This window comes from Phyllobates terribilis, unplaced genomic scaffold, assembly GCF_046119375.1.
Source record: "Phyllobates terribilis strain yellow unplaced genomic scaffold, ASM4611937v1 Scaffold_86__1_contigs__length_6382490, whole genome shotgun sequence".
Taxonomy (NCBI): domain Eukaryota; kingdom Metazoa; phylum Chordata; class Amphibia; order Anura; family Dendrobatidae; genus Phyllobates; species Phyllobates terribilis.
The window spans coordinates 3916502-3922466 of record NW_027362846.1 but is presented as its reverse complement, the minus strand read 5'-3'; positions in this window follow the sequence as shown (position 1 = coordinate 3922466).

The following is a 5965-nucleotide window of genomic DNA, read 5'->3' as shown; positions in this document are numbered from 1 at the left end:
CAATTTGATGATGTCACTGGAAGGGGCGGGGCCTCATTACCCATTGCAAACCAAATACTAGAAGGCGCGTTCTGCTGCTGCTGAGGCTGTGGTGATTACACCGAGGAGCTGAGGGTTTTTGGAGGTGCAGATAAGTGGATGTTCATGTATGGGGGCTGAACAGGGGGATTTTGTAGGTGTGGGGAAGAAGGGGGCAATGTTACTTGTATGACGATGCTGAAGTTGATTTCTTATTCAGCAATTTCTTTTTTTCTGTTTTTTACAAGTTTAATTACAAAAATAAAAAATTACAATTATAAAATACAATGTAGTGATGTGTGCTGATGTGAATACTCTTAAAAGCGGCTAAAAAAGTCATAAAACTGGCACAAAAATGGGCATCAAAGTGGGCACTGAAGGGCATTATTGAAAGGGTTAAATGACCTTGGGCTACTGATTTGACACTGCAAACACACAGATCAGGGTGCCCCACATCCAACTCAAGTCACTCCATCCTGGCCCAAATGGGTTCTGGGCATCACAACGGGCATCAAAGTGGGCAGACGGTCGATTTTGATAAGCAAAATAAGTAACTGGTGTTTTTCAGGTGTTAAGTTACTTTGGGCCACTGATCTCACACCAGCATTTCATACACAGTGATGGCCCGCATAAAATTTAGGTCACTCCAGACTGGCACAAATGGGTTCTGGGCATCAGAACGGGCATCAACGTGGGCAAATAGCCACTTTTCACAGATTTGCATAAGTAACTGGTGTTTATCATGGGTTAAATGACTTTGGGCCACTGATTTCACACCACCATTACATACATACATACATATATGCATACATGCATAAAAAACAGGTCACTCCAGACTGGCCCAAATGGGTTCTGGGTAGGCATGAGCGGACATTTCAATGTTCGACTTGGAAAAGTTCGCCAAACAAATTGATATGCGCCGAACATTTCCAAATCCCATAGGAGTCAATGGGGGGACCAAAAAAATGCATACACAACACCTAGAAACGGGACCAAAAGATGCCAAAACACATCAAATTAGGTGTAGACACCAGGGAAGTGTCATCAATTGACCAAGAGTACAAGTACTGTAATTATTATTACTGTGACTGCAACATTTATTCAGTTGCGCTTTACATGTCAAAAGGAGTCACCGACTGGTACAACAGGAGAGAGGACCCTGCCTGCGAGGTCGCACTGTCACGGACATGGTTTGTGGAACCACTGTTCCACGGACTCGGAGAGCCTGGAGGGGGGTGACTAAGCGAGCGCCGGACTGTTCACTAGAGCATCTGATGGTGAGGTTAGACTTGGCTCCCAATAAACACCAGGTGCCACTCCAAGACAGACCAACGGACACGCAGCAGCTGGACCCAGTAGGACAGACTAGATGGTGCAGCAGGCAGAGTCTGTATCAGGAGTGCAGCCGGCAGAGTCTGTATCAGGAGTGCAGCCGGCAGAGTCTGTATCAGGAGTGCAGCAGGCAGAGTCTGTATCAGGAGTGCAGCAGGCAGAGTCTGCATCAGGAGTGCAGCAGGCAGAGTCTGCATCAGGAGTGCAGCAGGCAGAGTCTGCATCAGGAGTGCAGCAGGCAGAGTCTGCATCAGGAGTGCAGCAGGCAGAGTCTGCATCAGGAGTGCAGCAGGCAGAGTCTGCATCAGGAGTGCAGCAGGCAGAGTCTGTATCAGGAGTGCAGCAGGCAGAGTCTGTATCAGGAGTGCAGCAGGCAGAGTCTGTATCAGGAGTGCAGCAGGCAGAGTCTGTATCAGGAGTGCAGCAGGCAGAGTCTGTATCAGGAGTGCAGCAGGCAGAGTCTGTATCAGGAGTGCAGCAGGCAGAATCTGTATCAGGAGTGCAGCAGACAGTCTGTATCAGGAGTGCAGCAGGCAGAGTCTGTATCAGGAGTGCAGCAGGCAGAGTCTGTATCAGGAGTGCAGCAGGCAGAGTCTGTATCAGGAGTGCAGCAGGCAGAGTCTGTATCAGGAGTGCAGCAGGCAGAGTCTGTATCAGGAGTGCAGCAGGCAGAGTCTGTACCAGGAGTTCAGCAGGCAGAGTCTGTATCAGAAGTGCAGCAAGGACTGGTATGCAACCTTACACAACTTAGACTGCAGAACAGGAAGGTTCCCCTACAGCCAACCCAATAGATGGAGACCCAATCAGGATTCCCCACATTTAAAAAAATTAGTGGCAGATGCCAACAAAGTGTAATCAATTTCACTACTGTAGAAATTGTGTAAATGAGACCCACATCTCTTCCAGTACAGCCAACCCAGGAGATGGAGACCTAACCAGGAGTGTTAACATTGCCCTAAATGAAGGCCTAACACCACCGAAGTGGCATCAATGTCATCAGACTGCAAGTAGTTTAACGCAGACCCATACCTGTCCCACTACAGCCAACCCAGGAGATACAGACTCAATCGGCATTATTTACATTTAAAAAAATAGGGCCTAAGACCACAATTTCCGTGGCCAACAGATTGGAGATGGCAGACTTCAACCTCTTAGTTTTGTCACGTGTAGGATGAAACAATCTTTTATGTGACCACAACAGCAGGATTGAGGGCTGGCTGCAGTGCTGGGAGAGGGCAGAGTACGGTGAAATGGACAAACCAATAGATCATGAGTGAGGTGCAGGCGGATATGTTACGGTGGATTGAGAAACGTGTGGTGTGCTCAGAGAAACAAACACAGCAGGCATATCCACTTCAAATACAGCTGGTTCTGTCAGACACCTGCGTGACACAACTTGGCACGGTAACAGAGGAGGAGGAAGAAGCAGCAGAGGTGTTTGATGGGGCGACTGATGGTTGTTTATTGAAAATCAATTTAGAGTTTATCATGTTTGTGAACCCATTTAGGGAGAATAATATCTGCACCAAATGCTCCATTTCACTACAGTAAAACTATAGAATGCATGGAGACCAAAACCTCTTCCACTATAGTCAATCCAATGGATGGAGACCCATTCAGGATTCCCCACAGTTCCAAAAATTAGCAGCAGACGCCAGCAGAGTGTAATCAATTTCACTACAGTAGAAATAGTTTAAATGAGACCTACATCGCTTCCAGTACAGACAACCCAAGAGATGGAGACCTAACCAGGAGTGTTCATATTGCCATAAATGAGGGCCTAACAAACACCACCAAAGTGACATCAATTTCACTAGAGTATAAGTATTGCAAAGGAGGCCAAAACCAGTTCCTCTACAGCCAACCCAATAGATGGAGACCCAATCAGGATTCTCCACATTTGAAAAAATTAGTGGCAGACACTAGCAATGTCTAATCAATTTCACTACAGTAGAAATAGTGTAAATAAGACCCACACCTCTTCCAGTACAGCCAACCCAGGAGATGGAGACGTAATCAGGAGTGTTCACATTGCCATAAATGAGGGCCTGACACCACCGAAGTGGCATCAATGTCATTAGACTCCGAAGTGGCATCAATGTCATTAGACTACAAGTAGTTTAACGCAGACCCATACCTGTCCCACTACAGCAAACCCAATGGATGGAAACTGTAACGGGTCTGGGAGGCGGAACCTCTGAGCAACTTATACAAGGGGGCGGTCCTTGTAAGGAAGCGGGTGGCGACCAGGGAAAACAGGCAGGTAGTCACAGGAGGTGACCGGGACAGTCTCTGGGTAAACGGGCAGGAGGTCACGGCAAGTGACCGGGACAGTCTCTGGGAAAACGGGCAGGAGGCCACAGCAAGTGACCGGGGCAGTCTCTGGGTGAACGGGCAGGAGGTCACGGCAAGTGACCGGGACAGTCTCTGGGTAAACGGGCAGGAGGTCACGGCAAGTGACCGGGACAGTCTCTGGGTAAAGGGTAGGTACGACCTGTGATGGCTGAGCCTCCAGGTAGGCTAGCAGGCAGATGGCAGAAGTGTGCTCCAAGATGAGCAGGCGAGAGTCTCTGGACTGGCAGGTGGTCACAGCACATGACGGCGGAGCCTCCAGGTAGGCTAGCAGATGAGCGCTCCCAGGTGAGCGGGCAAGAGTCTCTGGACTGGCAGGTGATCACAGCACGTGACGGCGGAGCCTCCAGGTAGGCTAGCAGACAGGTAGCAGGTGAGCGCTCCCAGGTGAGCGAGCAAGAGTCTCTGGACTGGCAGGTGGTCACAGCTCGTGACGGCAGAGCCTCCAGGTAGGCTAACAGGCAGGTAGCAGATGAGCGCTCCCAGGTGAGCGGGCAAGCTGGTCCATAGACAGACTGACTGGTGTCGGAAGGCAGACCGTCAGACCTCAGGCTAGCAAGCAGGTAAGCGGATAACAGGCAGGAATCAGATAGCAAACTGGCAGGAAACTGGCAGGTAACTGGCAGGTAACTGGCAGGTAACTGGCAGGTAACTGGCAGGTAACTGGCAGGTAACTGGCAGGTAACTGGTAACGGGACCTGAGGGCTGAAGCAGAGTAGTGAACAGTGCAACAACATTGCTCGGGCACCTCCATTTTGGAGGAGGTGCCTTATACATGTGAAGTCCTCCGGCCATTGGCCGGGGACTCCTTAGGCCGGCACGCGCGGCCCCTTTAAGAGGGAGGGAGAGCGCGCGCGCCCTAAGCACCGTGGCCGGGAAGGAGCGCGCGCTGCCAGCAGAGCGGGAGGAAGACGCCGGGCACGGAGCGGAGAGGTGAGGGGAACAGCGTCCCTGCCTAGCAGGAGGCAGGGACGCCGACGCTACAGTACCCCCCCTTTCAGCCCCCCCTTTTTTAGGCCAGACAGAAATTTAGCAAGGATGAGAGGGGCATGGATGTTCTCCCGGGGCTCCCACGTTCTCTCCTCAGGACCAAACCCCTTCCAATCTACTAGAAAAAAGGTCTTTCCTCTTACCCTTTTGGTGGCCAGAATGTTCTCTACCTCAAACTCGTTTTCAGCGGAAACCGGAGCCGGAGGCGTACCTGTAGACTTGGAAAAAGAGTTAAGTACCACGGGTTTGAGGAGAGATACATGGAAGGAGTTAGGGATCCGCAAGTTGGCCGGGAGTTTCAATTTATAGGCCACTGGGTTGATCTGACTGATGACCTCCAGAGGGCCGATGAACCGAGGCCCTAACTTATAGGAAGGAATCTTGAGCCGGACATACTTGGACGAGAGCCAGACTTTATCCCCAGGATGGAATTGAGGAGGATCCAGACGTTTTTTGTCAGCGTGCCTTTTCATACGCTCGGACGACTGAAGGAGTGCGGACTGGGTACTCTCCCACATGGAGGAAAATTTGTTAACAAGAGATTCCGCAGCCGGATTATCCACCGAGGTGGAGACGGGAAATGGGATCCGAGGATGCTGACCGAAGACTACAAAAAACAGGGATTTGGAGGAAGATTCGCTCTCGTGATTGTTGTAAGAGAACTCGGCCCATGGTAGGAGATCCACCCAGTCAGAATGGTGGTAACTGGTCAGAATCTGATTGATCCGCTCCACTTGACCATTAGACTGAGGGTGGTAAGTGGAGGAGAAGTCCAGGGTGACGCCCAGCAGTTTACAAGTGGCTCTCCAGAAGCGTGAGGTGAACTGTACCCCACGATCCGACACGATGTGGAGGGGCAGGCCATGAAGGCGGAAGATGTGGTGGATAAAGTCTTTAGCCAGCTTGGGTGCAGACGGGAGGCCTGGCAGGGGAGCAAAATGAGCCATCTTGGAAAAGCGGTCAGCGACCACCCAAATGACCGTACAACCGGCAGAGACGGGGAGATCGGTTATGAAGTCCATAGCTATATGCTGCCAGGGGGCAGCAGGTACTGGCAGAGGAAGGAGGCGACCGGCTGGCAGGTGTCTCGGAACCTTGTTGCGGGCGCAGGACATACAGGCAGAGACAAAGTCTATTACGTCCTTGTGCAGGGTAGGCCACCAGTAGTGCAGGGTAATAAGCTGGAGGGTCTTTTTCTGACCGGCGTGGCCAGCTAGTTTAGACGAGTGACCCCAGTGTAGGATCTTCTCCCGATCAGGTACCGATACGAACG